A 17,512-nucleotide genomic window follows, 5' to 3' on the forward strand; every position below is an offset into this window, starting at 1 on the left:
GGAGTTTGGACAGGAAACTGGAACTCAGTGGGAGGTCTGTGAGGGTGGAGGATGGGGGTGCTTCCAGGCTTTCAAAACACAAAACAGGTGGTTTTCAGCGGTGCTGGCTGGCTGGGGAGAGGTGGGGAGGGGAGGGGTGAATACAAAGTAGGCAGGCTTCTGGATGGGTGGGGCTGGGGCCTGCTGCCTGGGCCAGCTGCCTGAGAGTAGAGAGTGACAGGTGAGGACCCAAACTTCCCGGCATGCTGCTCTGGAAAATCCTGGGACTGCCAAGGGGCGCAGGGAGGAACCTCAACTCCATACTGGGAAATGCTCAAAAGTGGGAGTCCAGCCAAGCTGAGGCCCCTGAAGAAGACGACCAGGGAACAGAGTGGCAGGAACTCCTTCCTCTGATGATTCAGCAGTGATGTGGGCAACAAGGAATCTGAAGCCATGAGCCCAGCCAGAGGCAGCCTCAGCCAAGTCTGACAGGCTTTAATTATTTTAGGGTAAGAAATCGGTGCTTTGTAAACTTGCCAGATGTCTATGATTTCGTATATTTTGATTTCTTGTTTGTTTTAGTTTTTGTTGTTGTTGATGATGTTGTTTTGGTAAAACTCTAAATAAGAAGAGGGTCACAGAGTCCTTGTCCTTTCCTGGGAAGGCCCAGCTGGAGAATCAAGGAATCCTTGTGCAGCTGAGGCCCCTGGTGAGGTGAATCATAGGAATGTGACCAATCTCAACTCCAGCAGTGGCTGCTCTGCTTGCGAATCTCCTGGGAAGTCTTTAATTACCTCTTGAACACATTGTGTGAATGAGAGAAACGGTGATTCTAGTGGCACGTTAAGCATGGGGACAATAAGCACAGGCCCCAAACTCACAACTTAGCCATGTTCCACCCTGATTACCCAGAAGGCTGGATGGCAATGCACTTTTTTTTTTTTAAGATTTTATTTATTTGTTCAACAGAGATAGAGACAGCCAGCGAGAGAGGGAACACAAGCAGGGGGAAGAAGCAGGCTCATAGCAGAAGAGCCCGATGTGGGGCTCGATCCCATAACGCCGGGATCACGCCCTGGGCTGAAGGCAGACGCCCAACCGCTGTGCCACCCAGGCGCCCTGGCAATGCGCTTTTAAGTAGCTTGGCAGATCATGGAAATGCCACCTGGCTCCCCAAAGTGCCTTAGCTGCCCATTTTCTCTTCACCCTCTCTAGCCCGTATACAAACAAAAAATAAATAAAAGCCTACAGTCTTTGCAACAGACCTGCCTGACATCAATTAACACTAACCTCTGGCAAGTGACAATCCTCACAGAAGCTCCAAGATGTTTTCAACACGAGGATTTTAATGTGCTCTCTAAAGTGTGAGTAAAGTATGAGTATTCTAATGGCCATTTTCCTGACAAGGCGACCGGACTCAAGATACTAAATGGTGACACTAGTTAAGTGATCCTGTGAGAAAGGAATAAATCTGTGCACAGAATAAGGTCCAAGGGCCCCAATTCCCAGCACGTTCCATTAGACATTTGAAATCTCTCACTCAAGCATGTAGCAAATGGGTGTCCCAGGACTGGCAGCTAACTGATAGGTCCCAGAGCTCTCATTCCAAGCTATTGTCCAGAGAACATCTCCACTGTTCATACTTGAGGGGGGCAGGGGGAACGGCAGCAGAGAGAAGGGGTGGGTAATTTATTCAGGAGCTGGAAGCTGAGAAACAGATTTGGTAAGCAAATACTTCAAAGCTCACTAGAGAACTCCCATAAAACACAGACCCTCTGCAGCAACCAGGGAGTGATTTAAATCCACTTGGAATTTCTAGGAGGAAGGAGGAAGACTCACCAACTCTGTTCAGAGCCTCATGAATAATTTCACCTGACACAGGACACTGAACCAGCAGAAATCTGGGATGTACAAAGGAAAATCGGTCTCCAACTAATCTTTGTTACTCAAGTCTTGTTCCTAAGTGAGGAACCAGGGTGGGTAAGGGAAGCCTAGACAGGAAGTTCACCATTTTTAGACACATTAGTTTTTTTGTCTTGGTGTGAGAAATGTTGGATAGGAAACACATTTCCTGGCAGCCATAAGCTCGCTAGCTGCATTGGCTAAGAGAGAGGCGGTGCACCCACGGACTGCCAGGATGTGGACGTCATTTGTAACTCCCCCTAGGCTGGCAGACAGTGAAGGGGGGACTTCAAATGAAGTCAACACCTAAGTCCGGGTCTGCAAAAGTGGTGGCTACAGTTTACTCATGTTGCCTTAAACCCCAGGCTGCCAGCCCCTCACACCCCACCTCCCACATCCACACTGCAGACCCACTGCCCCCACCCTTCAACGGCTCCTCAAGTTATTGTAAGGAAGCGGCCAGCCCTGACCTTGTCCCCGCGGGTCCTGGCCACTCTTAGATGAGCGGGTAGGGGCAGCGGTGCGGAGTTGCCTGAAACTTCTCGAAGATCCCAGGGGGCGTCTCGGTCCGCAGGAATCCCTGCTGTCCCCCCTCAGAGCGCAGCCCTTCCCGCCCGCCCAAGCACAGCGCATCCGCGCGCGGCCCGGGTGTCCACTGCCGAGGTGGCAGCGCTGGCGGCCCTAGCTGCCCAGACCTAGGAGAGGTCGCGCTGCTTTGCCCCCGATGGCCGCAGGGGGGCAGGAAAGAAGGACTAAGGACACTGGCCCGCCGAGGAGCTGGCGGCGCGCGGGTGAGGGGAGCCGGGGGCGCAGGCGGCCGGGACCCCGGCGGGCGGAGGGCGCGGGAACAGACCCTAGGAAAGAGCTCAGCTTGAGCCACCCGCCGCCACCGCCTCCACACCCGGCTCTGACCCCCGAGGTAACTGGGGCCCGGAGCCCCGGATGCGCCGCACCCTCCCGCCGCTGCCCGTGCCGGCCAGGGAGGGTCCCGCAGCCCCCGAGAGCCAGGGGCCATCACGGCAGCCTCCAAGGGGAAGGTCCCTGTGTCCCTTCTTGTCCAAGGTCCACATCCGCCCTCCCACCCTCGGTCTGCAGACGCCACGTCCTGGAGGTGTTGAGAGTCTAAGGGACGTCATTTAGAACAGAAATCAATTATGCTAATGCTAAACTCTGGTTCAGAGAGTTTAAATTCAGGAGCCAGCTTTTTACATCTACTTGACTGGACACCCCTGGTTCTGTTTTCGCCAACCGTAGCTCTTCCACGGCAGCTCTTTCATCTCCTAGTACAGACTTCCACAGATTGCCATCATTCCACCCCAAAACGTTACAGTAAACGGCTCTCTTCCCTTCATCAAATCGTCTCCACTTCGCCTCTTCCTGCTTCCAAATTTAATTCCTGACGCATCTGAACCGAAACTCCGCAGCAGTTATGGCTAGAGAGCCCAACACAAACGGAAATGGCCCAGGAAAAGGGGGGCGGATCTGAGGCTATCAAAAATCAAACTGCGTGTGTGTGTTTGTTCTTTTTTTTTTTTTAACCTAGTAGACATTAAATTGCTTCATAAAATATTTCATCTGCTAAAAAAAATTATTCTAAAATGAATTGCACTGATATGTTTCCCTAATTATTTTGAAATTTCAGATAACCCTTATAGACTAGACCATGTACAATTTTTATGTTCATTAAAACTACACCTGGGGGGCCCCTGGGGGGCTCAGTCGGTAATGCAGCTGACTTGGCTCAGGTCATGCGAATGGGGTCCTGAGATTGAGCCCCTCCTTAGGCTCTGCACTCCGCAGGGAGTCTGTTTCTCCCTCTCTCTTCCTCTGCTCCTCCCCCTGCTACTGTTCTCTCTCTCTCAAATAAATAAAATCTTAAAAAACAAACTACACCTGGGTTCAAAAGGATTGTGAGACATTTGTTGTTATGACCTTAATAAACCATGGTAGTAGAAAAACCAGAAAGCACCAAGAGGGGGAAACCACTAAAATGTAAGCCAGTGGTATTTACAAAGTGGTCCTAAAAACAAAGTCTTTGTCTTCCTCCTCCTTCCCTCATCCTGTTGGCAAACTGTGTTCAAGTGAGGAGAGAGCGCTTGGATCAGTCCACTGCCTGGTCCTTCCTACTATGAGCCAGGAAAGCAGGCTCCTGATTATAGCTTGGTCTTGTTCACCCTGGGTGAACACACGGCTGGTCACACTGGGCAAAGAGCACCATCTGAGTGTGGCAGCACCACCAAATAGGACAGCCCTACTCCTTCTGGAAACTGTAGCCCGGTGTTCCCAAGGCGTGGCTCTGTGGGTTGCTCCTTTATGCTAGGACTCCAGGACCTTCCAGCTCCTCAGCATCTGCTTTTCTAGCTTGGCAGTGGCCCAGGCTCCTGATTTTTCACTTTCCTTTCTCCTGGCTTCTTTTCTGGCAGTTTGGCTGATTCGTTAACATCTCCATCAGAGGGTGGGCAGGAGAATAGGGAGCTTGAAACTCCACTCAGCTTTTCTTAATGGTGCTTCTAGTGCTGTGCTTGGTGGGAAAAGAGCCATACTGTTGGCTAAAATGAGATTTTGGGATTATCTGTGGATTTAATCTGGTCTTCTCACATCTACCATTTCCACAAATAATAAGAGATTACTAGATACATTCAGAAGTTGCATTAGCCTTAAAGAATCTGGAGAAAATCTAAATAGGCTTAAATACCATCTTGGAGTCCAGAATGTTAAGCTCTATGCTCCAAATAATTAACATTTTTAAGGCCTTCCCCCCTGCCCCAGGACCCCGTGGTTAAAATCACTACTAGGTAACAATTTACTGAACACACTTTAAATATAAATATTTTGCAGGAAGGGTGAGCAGAGTAGAGAAGCAGCAAATGCACTACTGTTGCAAAAAGAGAGAATAGGCCAGGCAGTTTTGGCTATTTGAAACTTCTCTATCATCTGAACATATATTCTGATGTGGGAAGTCCGAGAGGATTTTTGTTATTAACCTATGTGGGAGACAGGCAGGTGGAGGATGATTCGTAGAGCCATGCTCTCTCTGTGGGCACGAGAGTGCCACCCCTGCTCCTGGAGAATACCCTGGGCACAGGGTGTCCATCCAGAGCAGTGGGTGGTGCTCACAGAGGGAGCATGGCCCTTCCTCTGCCCTCAGAGGGCTCCTTCCAGAGAGCAGGAGTGGAGGCAATGGCATTCTCTTGATTTTTCTTTCCCAGTGGGAGTTCTACATTAGCACTGACATGAAAATGGCATCCTATTATTGCAGGATGGTGGAGAATATGGTAATAATAGTATCTTGTGCTTCTGAGTGTTTGACAGTTTTCAAAGCAGTTTTGTATTTGTTCTCTTATTTGATCTTCATAATAACTGTGAGGTAAGGACGGGTATGATCATCTCCATTTCTTTCTGATGAGGAATTTAGCCACAGTCCGAAAGCTAGTAAAGAAGAGTCGAATTAGAATCCAGCCTTTCTGACATGCCTTTCTGGCATACCATTAAAGTTCTGTACTAGGGGCGCCTGGGTGGCTCAGTTGGTTAAGCATCTGCCTTCAGCTCAGGTCATGATCCCAGGGTCCTGGGACCCTGCTTCTCTCTCTCCCTCTGCCCGCCTCTCTGACTGCTTGTGTTCTCTATGTGTCAAATAAATAAATAAAATCTTTAAAAAATAATAAAATAAAGTTCTGTACTAAAACATCATAGTTTCTTATGTGACTGCATTATCACGCCTGCTCTATGTTCATTAAATGCTCTATACTCAAGCATGCTAATTTTATACTGATTTAACTATGCAAATTATACTCATGAAAAAATTGTGTCATCTCTAACACTGTCTCCTTCGGAATACCACTATTGCAACTCTGCCCGTTAGTTGTATTTCCCCTCCTTAATAGTCCGCAAGGTGTTAATCTAGCCATGTGGGACAATTTCCCAAAGTCAATTAAATTGACTTACAAAATATCACCCACTATTCACTTTATCCCGTGACTCTACTTTCCCATTACTAGAATCTGAGTGCATATTAAGATACTCCCCAAAGGAATGGGTCAAGATCACACCTTACCAAAAGCAAACAAACAAGCAAAAAACAAGCACAGATAAGATGTTTAGTATGCATAACAACCATAAATTTTATATCTATAGATATTTTTAGGAAGATTGATAAAAAAAATTCTCTGACGTACCCACGTGGCGATAGTCTGATTCTTGCTCAAAAAAGCACTTCAGCTTTTTCCATCAACACCATTCATATGTTAGAACACTGACTTTGCAGGGGCCTCCCCAGAGACTTTCCTTAAATCTCCGCCAGCCTGCAGGGAGAAAGAGTGGAGATATCACATAAATATCTGCATTGAGTTCTTGGATAGAGTTGCACAATGGCCATAGATGGTGAAAGGTAGATTTCCCCTTGTGACTATACTCTTGGAATATGTTAAATGCATATGTCTCCATTTCTGCTCTCAAGAAGCTGGTGTACAGATGTTTGGTATTGGGGTGGTAGAAATGCTGCTGTCTATAGTTTACATGATGTCTAATAGGCCTCTAGAATGTGCTTAAAAGGCAGTGTTCAGAATTAGGCCTCTAACCTTCTTTGACGTAATTGTCTTTCTTTGGAGTCACATCTTGAAGGAAAGGATGAAGATTTGGAAAGGGAATTAATTTTCTCAACCAGACTTACTATTGTCCTTCTGTACTTTATAGTAATCCTTTAAAAACTCAAAAAAAATCAGCTAATTATGGATTTCTACCTGAATAATGTTGCCATTTGAATGGTTGCATGTCACTGTTTCTGGTTTCTGACCCCCTGTCAGGCCAATTCTGCCTGATTTCACTCATGTGCTGCTGCTTTTTATAATCTGGACATTATTTCCACTCAAATGTTTCCAGCTTTACAGAAAACCTAAGAATCTGAAAGAGGGGGAAAAAAACCTCTCATAACTACTACCTGGATAATTATCACTGGGAGTTATTCTGATTTTTTCTGCAAAAAGGATACTATGAGAAGAACATTTGAAAAAAGTCAAAGGTTTTAGTTTGAAAGCTAAATTTTCTAACATACATTTTAAAAATAGAGCTTAGGCAGTCTCTTTGGTAATTAAAATATGATTTCCCCTCTATTTTCTATGCTCAATAAACTCAACTATTAGAATACATTTTGAAATGTACAACTTTGAATTGTAGGGCATTAAACAAAGAAGTTAAAAGGCTTTGAGGGGATTTTTAAAGATCCAGTTTCCTAATATGTAAAATGGACCCTGGAAAGACTTTATGGTGTTTAATATGTTTTTTCCCTATCTTCTAAATGCAATAATCTCTAATCGCCACTTGATCATTAGAGATTTATATTCACCATAATTTATGTCAACTTATATCTGGGATTCCTTTTTTTTTCTACAACGTTTGGCAGCAAACTGCTGGTGGAAACCAGAATGTTTCACATTAGCAGCCCTCTTAAATTATTTCTGTGAAATAATTTACTGTGGATTACAAATTCTTATATGGCATTTCAAGTTAATGATTAGGCAGAGAGATATATCAAAAATATGATTAGTCACATATGTACCTGACTTGCATGGCTTTAACTCTATGTGTGTTTCACAAGAATTGCTTTTCAAAAAGTTATATCAGGGCTTATATATTTTTCCAACTAAAACCAACAGATTTTTAAAGGAAAAGAAAAAGAGATATACATGCTCTTATAAACTATCTCCTTTAATTCAATGGCTATAAAATTATTTTCTATTTCATAATGACCACTGACGGCATAGGTACTGCTGTGTGGTCTGAAACTATAAGAACTCACAGTGGTGAAGACTTCTTGTAGCATGACTTGAAGTCAAGATGTAAAAATCCTAAGAAAACATGAGATTTTTAATGAAAATTGTAATGTCGCTCTTTCACTGCAAGGAATTAGTCATGAAGTGGTGTACCCCCAACAGAACACGAAATGAAACGAAACCAGGAATGCCTCGTTCAAATCTCAGAATGAGCTACTTCCTAACTCATTTTCATTTTTCTACATAGTTATGGTTAAAGCTTTTAGAGATTTCTTTGTTCACTTTCATTTATCACCCAGGAAAGTAAGACTTAGAAGGGTGGCCATGAAAGTTGGGTTCAAATTTTATTTGCATGGAAGCAACTCCCAAAACATCTCTTTTGTATCTCAGACAGATATTTTTCTCTTCCCTTCCTCTCTTTTCCTCCTTTAACAGTGGTTCTCTTAACTCAGCTATTTATGATTCATTTCATGAAAGGCTAGGTTTTCTCTGAGGGTACTATAACGTCTTACAGTGGTTTTAGAGACTAGCAGCAACAAGGAACTACTTTCTTTGGTGCTGTAAAATAAAGTCATGGTTAATAGTCTACAACCTGCAATAAACTATTAAAAAAGGAATTTATGATGGCTGGTTATTATCCTCCTGAAATAATGTTGTTACAAGTCAGCCTTTGTCAGTCATCTGCAGGATCACGTGCTGTATCTCAAACAAAGGGAGGGTCTGGATCCACACAGAGGCTCATGGCAAATTACCCAAGGATGGGGATGGCCTGGCCTGATAGTCCCTTATGCCCTTCGTCACCTTTTCAAAGCAACAGAATAATAGCCACATGTGTATTTTATCCTGATTGCACTAAAAGGCACCTGTTTGTGAGGCTGAGTTTGAATTGCGATTTAGAAAAATATTTGCATGTCCGGTAACAGCAAATTATGTGGGAGTGCCGTGGGGACACTGGGGCGGCAGCAGGCAAGGCTTTTAGAAAGATGACTGGAAGCATCCTGCACACACTGAAAACTGCATGTCAACTCTTTTCCTTCTTTTTAACATTAATTTAAGTCTTGAGAAAAACTGCTTCTTCCTTTCCTCGCTTGGAAGCACTTTCCTTCGCTAAAGCTGGGTCTATCTGGCAAGCTCCTTGTGAGTCCTCTTTGGCATGGGCAAGGAAGAGAGGAAGAGAGAGCATCCTAACATGCAGCTGAGGAGGGGGGGATGGAAGGAACAGGATTATTCACCAGAGGCTGGATTAGGCTAAGGCTCAGGGACCGGAACAGGTCTGCAGGTGCGGAGTCACCGCAGTTAGAGGGTGTGCCTCAGAGAGAGTCACAGAGAATGAAGAATGAGATCGTGTGTGGCGGGGGAAGGATGGGAGATGGTCTAAGAGGTGGAGGGGGAGGAGGATTAAAGAGGACGCAAAGGCCTGAAAATGGTTTGATTTCCAAGAGCTGAAGATATAAAATTCCAGGTTCTAAACCCTTATAATATAAATCATCATTTCCTGAAGTAATAGAATTTCACTGGTAAAGTAATGGCTTTCTTTATTTAAAAAAAAAATTTTTATGGGGTGCTGGCAAACGTGAAAAAAAAAAACTCTCCAAGAGTTGGGTGGATGTTGCTTAATATTAAATGCTAAGGCAAAGAAAATTGGTTTTAAAATGAGAATAAATGAGAATAAAAATGAAAAACCAAGAACCATCACTTCTTAGGCCTTCATTTAAAGAAGCATACTCTAACATACTATGCTGTTCATTACTTGTTTCAAAAAGTTATCAGAAGCATCTGTTCAGTATGTTTTGAAAGCCAACTTGCTTAGTTCTGTGAAGCAATGTCTGGGTTGGTGCCTATGGAAAACAGAATAGCACACACACACGATTTTAATCTCATTATTTTGAAGACTTGGAAAAGCTGATTTTCTTATTTTGCGTACTTAGATGAACATTAACAATTTTTTTAGGAAAAAATTATGTAGATTTAGAAAATTGAAAATCAAAATCTAGAATTGAAATCATCACTTAATATAAAGCTCTGATTTGTAATTGTCTCAACGTAAGTGACATCACTTTAACATTCCCTCATGGGATTAAAACTCAACCTCCAAAGAAAAACCTAAAATCCATGAAAATAGTGTTATAAAAATTTGGCAATTAAAGACCTAATAGAAATAAATATAATAAAAAAATACATGTCATTTGCCAAAGTAATGCTAATTTATATACTAGCAATCTGTTTAGCTTTTTTTTTTTTTAAGATTTTATTTATTTATTTGACGGAGACAGCCAGCGAGAGAGGGAACACAAGCAGCAGGAGTGGGAGAGGAAGAAGCAGGCTCCCAGCAGAGGAGCCTGATGTGGGGCTTGATCCCAGAACACCGGGCAGATGCTCGAAGCCGAAGGCAGATGCTCAACGACTGCACCACCCAGGCGCCCCTGTTCAGCTTTTTTATACAAAATTTCAGAGCAGGGGCGCCTGGGTGGCACAGCGGTTAAGCGTCTGCCTTCGGCTCAGGGCGTGATCCCGGCGTTATGGGATCGAGCCCCACATCAGGCTCCTCCGCTATGAGCCTGCTTCTTCCTCTCCCACTCCCCCTGCTTGTGTTCCCTCTCTCACTGGCTGTCTCTCTGTCAAATAAATAAATAAAATCTTTAAAAAAAATTTTTTCAGAGCAGACACTATCCACTAATATTTATGGAATGATGGCCTGTGAAGCAGTCCCTTGCCCTTCACTTAATCACCCAATAAAGGCAAAGCTGGAATGTTTTCAACAACATTCATCAGGGGTCACTTTTAAGTGACTGAAACTATCAATGACAGCCTTTTAAAAGACCATCTACTTCTGGTCAAAATGTTACTAGAGAAATCGTCCCCCTTTGAAGTTCTATTATTAATTACATCTGCAATCATGCTGCCAAAATAAAGTGACTGTAAGACATAGGAAGAGAATTTGTTAATTAAATGTAGAAGAAAAGCACAGAAGATGATGTACATTGTGTAACATGCTCTTATTCCATGATTTTTTGTAAAGAGCTGGAGCAAAAGAGAATCAAATAAGTGGCTGTCTGGTCAAAAGATGGAAACTGATATGTTCAGCCATTGAAAACTTATAAGAACTTGTCACTGTATTGGAAAAATACAATCCAATAGAAAATACAGTTTTTTAAAATGTTTTTCTAATTATCACCTTGGCTCTCTGTGGTTCTGCAAATACAAATAAATAGAAAACTAATTTCTTCATTTCTTCCCAACTGCCAGCTTAGCTACAAAACTCCTAAATGAAAACACAGTTTTCTGGTGTTGTCGAAGTCAGGAATGGTGAAGACCAGAGATGTAAGAATTCCAGGAAAGGCTGTGGAGGGGTGCAGAGGACTGTGGGAGCAATTAGGGGGTGTGATGGAGAGCGTTCCTTTGTCTCAGACTGTCTATTCCTCACGTTGATCCACTTGCCACACTCTTTGCTATTTGAGAAAAGTGGAGCTGCTGATGTTGGTTCAATACCACAAGAAACGCTGAAATTGCTATCACCAGCATCACCATTGCTCCTTGGCAGCAAGAAATCGCTGAAGTGAGCAGTTGTTGAATCATAAAATGTTAGCGCTAGAGGGGACATTAACCTAGTCTCTCTGGGTACAGTTTCCAGCTACGTAGGGGCTAAACTGGAAATAGAGTAACTCTTGACACAATCCACAGTTGTTTAATAAGGAAATATCACAAATTGGTTTAGACAAGGGGTTATAGATTTTAACATATTTTGTAAGATTTACACCTAAATAGTTCATGGTTTTCCAAATCATAAATTAGAGTCCATCTCCCTAGAGTTCCAAATTAAACATGGAGCACTTGTGTCCCACCTGAGCCACAGAGACCAGTGTTGTCCAAAAGAAATACAATGTGAACCACACAGACCATTTAAAATTTTCTGGTAGCCACATTGCTTTATTAAAGAGGGCGGGGAGAGACAAAGAGAGCGAGACCACTAGTGGTGGAGGGCAGATGGAGAAGGAGTGAGAATCTGAAGCAGGTTCCACACCCAGCATGGAGCCTGACACGGGGCTCAATCTCACAACCCTGAGATGGTGACCTGAGCTGAAATCAAGAGTTGGACGCTCAACCGACTAAGCCACCCAGGCAGCCACGTTGTAAAAAGTAAAAACTGAAATTAATTTTCATAATTGTGTATTGGTTATTTATTGCTGTGTAACAAATTACTCCAAAACTTAGCTTGAAACACATTTATTATCTTATAGTTGTTGTGCACGAGTGCTTTAGCAGGATCGTTTCTGACTCAGGGTTTCTTCTTGGTTGGCAGTCAAGCTATTGGCCAGGCTACACTGACCGGGGCCAGAGGTTCTGCTTCCAAAAATTGTTACTCACATGGCTGGCACTTGGTGCTGGCTGTTGGCTGGTGTGTCTCAGTTCTCCTCCACATGACTTCTTATCCTCCAGGGCCTCTCATCTCCATTTGGCATCTTCAGCATGGCCTTTACTGGTCACAGGGCTCTGAAATAGAGGAGAGGGAGCAAGCTAAGGTAGGGAGAAGGAACACCCAAGATAGAAGCTGCATTTTGTAATCTCAACTTGGAAGTTACATTCTATCACTCCTGCCATATTTTGTTTGTTAGAATTGACCCATTAAGTCCAGCCTACATTCTTAGGGAGGGAATTACACATATAGGTTATTGGGAGTGATCTTAAAAGTAGTCTACCACAAATCAATTTTAATTACCCCAATATACCTAAAGTATTATTTATAGTATTATTATATAACCAATATTAAAATTATTAATGAGATAAGTTATTTTCTTTTTTCATACTAAGTTTTCAAAATCTAATATTTTATACTTAAACTACATCTCAATTGGACAAGCAACATTCCAAGCACCAGTAGCCACATGTGGCTCATGGCTATGACAGCAGGGCACATATCTAGGTGCTCTGCAGCCCCCTAAAGACCCAGAGACTTTAACTAAGGGGAGCCTCTTCATGAGGAACTGAAAATTTTAAGTGATTTATCAGATCTGTATCAAGTGTTTACCATGTTCCAGGCATGGTGCTAAATATGGGGACCCCATATCAGTAAATCATCATGCCTGCCCTAAAGGAACTCAGCCCAATAAGAAGTTAAATTCTAAATACAGACCAACCATTCTGGGTTCACCTCAGGGAACTCTAACCTGTGACAGGTCCTAGAAGGGAGCAGAATTCAGTCTCTCCCCATTTCTTGGGAAGGAGGATGACCCAGAGTCTTTTTGGCTCAGCTAAAACCTCCGACAATGACCGTATCCATCATTCACCCCCAGGCCCAAGGTGAGGCTATGTCTCCAGCCCTAAGCTGGAGCCCATATGTTGGCCCGCAATCTGATTTGCCTTGGACATGGAGCAAATTAAATATTTGTTTAACTCAGAACATTGTACTTTCCACTATTCTCCATAAGCAACGCCTGTAGGGGAAGGGAGATATAGGGAGTACCCTAACTATTTCAGGTTTCTTGGGTGCTGTGGAGGTACGTGTCATAGTTGCACCAAGCTTCATATATCTGCGACTAAATTTATATGGAAAAAAGTCCTTAATGATCTTACCAGCTATGAATGGATTTAGCAAACAGGGAGCATTATTTTTAGTCTCTTCTCTGTCCTAACTCTGATAATGCAAATTTCTTTGCTTTTGCAGAATGTACATATGTATTTGACTTGAATATTTTCTCAGTTTATGTTCTGAAGAGTATTTGTGTTGTTATAAGCATAATTCTGTGCAGTCAAGACCTACCAGAGGAGCTTCCCATCTCCCAAATTAGCACTTACATGCTATTTATTAATGGTGATGTACCTGGCAGTCCAGTTAAAGAAGTCTGGGTTTCATTTGGGGGAAATGTAATATACTTTTCATTAGCAGAGGGGGAAAGCAGTTTTCTACCAATGTAAAAAGTAGTCATTTATTTTCAACTTAGAGGAAAATCCATGCCTGTCTCAATGGGAAGAAATCAGTTTCATTCAGATGGTGTCTGGGAAAATGGTCTTGAATACCTTCTTTCCTTATTTCTTGTCTTCATAAAAATATCGTTTAGAGAAAAAAAACTATGAAGACAGTTTCAAGTAAAGGACTACGCATAAAATTCATTTCCAAGTTTTTATCATATATATATATATATATATATACACACACACACACACACTGTTTCATCAAGGTTATAGTAGCTGTATCTTTAAAAATCAAATGTCTTTGTTCCACAATGTGGATACACGCACATACACACCTGATGACACATCTCATTTCTGTGCCTAATTATGTCATGATTTTAGTTGAGCTGCCATAGGCTAAGGCTCAACCATTCAACCTGGAAAAACATTCAGGCGGTCTGGAACATAGAAAAACCCCTAAAGCTGTTCAGCTGGAATTCGAAGGGTGAGAGTAAAGCTTCTGTTCTGTGTAAATCTGCCCAAATTTAGTGTTTTACGGTATCAGGCACTACTCTAGGAGCCAAGAACTGACTGGGCCTAAAGGCCCCCGCAAGAAGACAAAACCCCATACCCTGAAGTCAGCTTACATTAGAGAAATAAATGAATTTTAAACATTCCACTGTAAATACAATGTATGCACACCATTTTTTTCCCCACAGGCAGAGTAGCTTTATCTAAAAGCACAGTGTGCTCCTGTTTTGGAGATTCTAAATAAAAGAAAATAGCATTTTAATCGGCCTTTGGGAAGGCTGGCATGCTCAAGCAGTGCATATGTGATGGGGTCCATGACTATTTTTGCTGAGTTTTAGAATACAAATGTAAGCCCACAGTATACACTCCAGCAAATATATATGCATCTATCTATGCACAGAGTGATAAGAGACAGCACGCAAGCTTATAATGTGCAGAGGGACAGTGGCAAAAATATCTCTATCTTTTTTTTCAATTATAGCTTTGGTTGAGATTTATCTAACATATCCCACAAAAGAAACATTTCATCGCTGTAGTAATGCAGGCAGTGTGAAGGATGGGGTGTGTGCAGCTCTTTAGAGAAAGAGCAGGACTCCTTTAGCCTTTTCCACCCGAATTTTGATTTGCTTCTTAGTAGAAGCTGAGTTCATCAGCCAAAACGCTAAGCTTGAGATTTGCTTTAAAACTGGAACTCACCCTATTTGGCCAGGGCAGGCGGCTGCCAGCTTGTCTCTGGGCTTCCAGTTCCCTGGAACCTTCGCGCGGCCTGTTTACCCGGCCCGCTTTGGCGGGAAGCGGGGCTTCCCATCCCGGGAAAAATCTTGTTTGCTGCACTCTCTCCCAACCCCTAGGCCAACCATGCCGCGCGAATCCCGAGAACCGCGCCCTAGGTGGGGGCCTGGAGCACGCTGCGCCCGGCGCCGCCCCAGCGGGAGGCGGGAGCAGGCCCTGGCTCGCCCGCTCGGCTGGATGTGCGGTCTTGACATTGCGCCCTTCTCGCCGAGACTCGTGGGGCACAAGAGCAACTGCAGCGGGTCCCGACCCGCGCTGGGAGACCGAGACTGCGGGGCGCGGCCTCCCGCGCCGTCCTCACAGCCCTCCGGCCGCTGGTCCGCGCTGCGCTCTCGGGCCGCGGGGTCAGAAGGGGAGGGGAGCCGGTCGTACCCCCGGGTCCTGACTGGAGGCGCTCACGCCTGGGTGTCCCCCCTCAGACCTTCGAGAAAGACTTTCTTTAAAAAGTCCTAAACTGGGGGACATTCGTGAATGGCGCTGTCTGTCCTCACTGCCCAAGTGGCGCATCCACGCGGACCCCACGCCTCGTAGCACTAGCCAGCTTCCACGAGGGCCGGAGCGGCTTGGTGGCCGCCCTTGCAGCGACTTGTGGAGCAAAACAGATACTTGTTTCAAACCCCAAAGTGAATGTATCCTAAAGCTCAAGAAGGTTAGGCTTCCGGTCCTTCACTGTCCTGCACTGCCCTCCCCCTTCTCAAGCCCGGGGAGGGGCGCTAGCAGTTCTGGACTTGGAACTGTGCTGGCTAAAGTTCTCCTCCCCCACCATCTGAGCCCTGACCCGCACTCCGCGCCGCGGCCCACCCGCCTCGCCGCCGCCCGCCGGGCCCGAACGGCCCGCCCCCCGCACCGCACTCCGAGGGCGCCCTGAAGGCGTAGCCAACGAGTAACTCCGAAACGCCCAGCGGACTCACGCGGGGCAGAAATTCAGACGTATTACGTCATTTTCACACCTCCTTTCTCGGATTGTCTCGCGTATTTTGAGCCCACCAGGGGAACGGGCTACACGGCAGTTTAAGCAAAAGTGTTACAATGACGAAGAAGTGTAGATTCGACGGAAGTTCTCATTTTCCTAAGCGTCATTTTTAGTTTCTTCGTGTAATAATCTCATATTTTGGCCAAGGTTCTGAAACTGAATATTAAATATCATAGCTTTTATATGTTGTTGAAACCAGTATGGTGTGATGAAGTATACAGTATTAAATCTCAAAACAAAACAAAACAATACCCCCAACCAAAGGCTTCTCTTTAGGGCAGCCTGATGCAGCAGCCGGTGAGAGAAAAGGGAGGATTTTGGGATCACCAGAAGGGAGGCAGAAGGTCTCCCTTGCTGTCATCAGAATATTACACACACCGACTTCTAGAACAAATAAATAAAGCATTGATTGCCTCTAAACCTGAGGCCTTGCCTGAAAAAAAAAATGTGATGGCAGTCTGCAAATTCAGAGTTTCACCCATTTCTATGCAAGGAAACGGCTCAGTACTTTGCAATCCAGGCTTTTAAATTTCCTGACTTGGGGGGGGGCAGGGAGCACTGTGGGAGGTGGGATAGGTCATCCTTACATGGCAAAGAAACACAATACCTTTCCTCATTTAGAATCTTCCCCAACTATTCTCTGGCTAAGGAAATTATCAGAAACCTACAATTACAAAACTTTAGAAGTCTACCTACAGTTTTAAACTTTATTTTGTATTTAATCCTCAACAGGCTGAGGGTATTTTAATAAAAAATGAGAATAGATATTCAGCAAATAGCATTCTTTCTCTATTTGTTAGCAACGTTGCTCTTATAGGACTTTTCCAAAACCATAGGGGTGGAAGGAAATAGAAGAAAATGTGAGCAAGTGTGCGTTTTGCTGGGGTCTGAAACTTTCTGATCTGAAATCTTTGTCTCCATCGCAGTCATGTCTAGAGTCAAAGCTGGCTGTGCTTGGCTTACTAACCTGGGTTTCTGCCGTATGGACTCAGAACCACAAGTGAGCTTAACTAATCCCTGTAGGGTGGGTGCTAGGTCTAACGTCCCTGTGGAGAACCCAGGTGGCCTCAGCCAGCCAGTGGGAAGCCCAGAGATCACCCCAGCCACTTCTCTCAGTCACAGGCCTAACCCGGAAAACATTTAACCTTGAGCTTTACTCCAAACACACAGTTTTCACAAGCCAGGTCCTCTCCTCTAGACCAACAGGCCCCAGCGCGTGTCCGCTGCTGCATGGGGAGGGCCCGGCAGCTGGTAGATCCGTCTGGGCCACAGCTGCAGGGTCGGGAGCTCCTCTCAGACTCGGCTTCTTTCAGAAAACTCTTTTCTTGTCGGATGTGGTTTCCCTTTAATTAATCACTCATGCCCGCGTGTACGCCGCGCAGCTTCCCCACTTGTCCTCCAGTCCCACATATGATCCGTATTTGGAATCGGGAGCACAGGCTGAGCAACTGGGGGCGGCGTGGGTGTGGACTCCGCCAGCGGCAGGGCTGCCAGCTGCCCCGAGAGACCCCAGTTCGTGGTACTCTATAAGACAGGCCTTCTGGAAGACCCACACCAGGTTCCTGGACTTTTAGCCAGTTGGCCACGCAGTTCCAAGCTTCGGCCTGGGTGGTCCAGGTGTTCCGGGTGGTCTAGAAGACCATATTTCCGTCAGGTTCTGTCCTGTCTCCACCTCCAA

The 17,512-nt window shown here is 44.7% G+C and overlaps 1 long non-coding RNA gene across 1 annotated transcript; it reads right to left on the reverse strand.

Annotated features, from left to right (window-relative positions):
- Window positions 1-5,188: 5,188 nt before the first annotated feature.
- On the reverse strand, window positions 5,189-14,990 carry LOC105238552. Its single transcript, XR_004624097.1, has 4 exons — window positions 14,766-14,990; window positions 12,015-12,140; window positions 6,057-6,182; window positions 5,189-5,310 (listed from the first exon to the last, which is right to left on the reverse strand). It is a non-coding gene; the product is annotated as an uncharacterized LOC105238552 (long non-coding RNA).
- Window positions 14,991-17,512: the final 2,522 nt, after the last annotated feature.

Source organism: Ailuropoda melanoleuca, chromosome 3 (assembly GCF_002007445.2).
Source record: "Ailuropoda melanoleuca isolate Jingjing chromosome 3, ASM200744v2, whole genome shotgun sequence".
Lineage (NCBI taxonomy): Eukaryota > Metazoa > Chordata > Mammalia > Carnivora > Ursidae > Ailuropoda > Ailuropoda melanoleuca.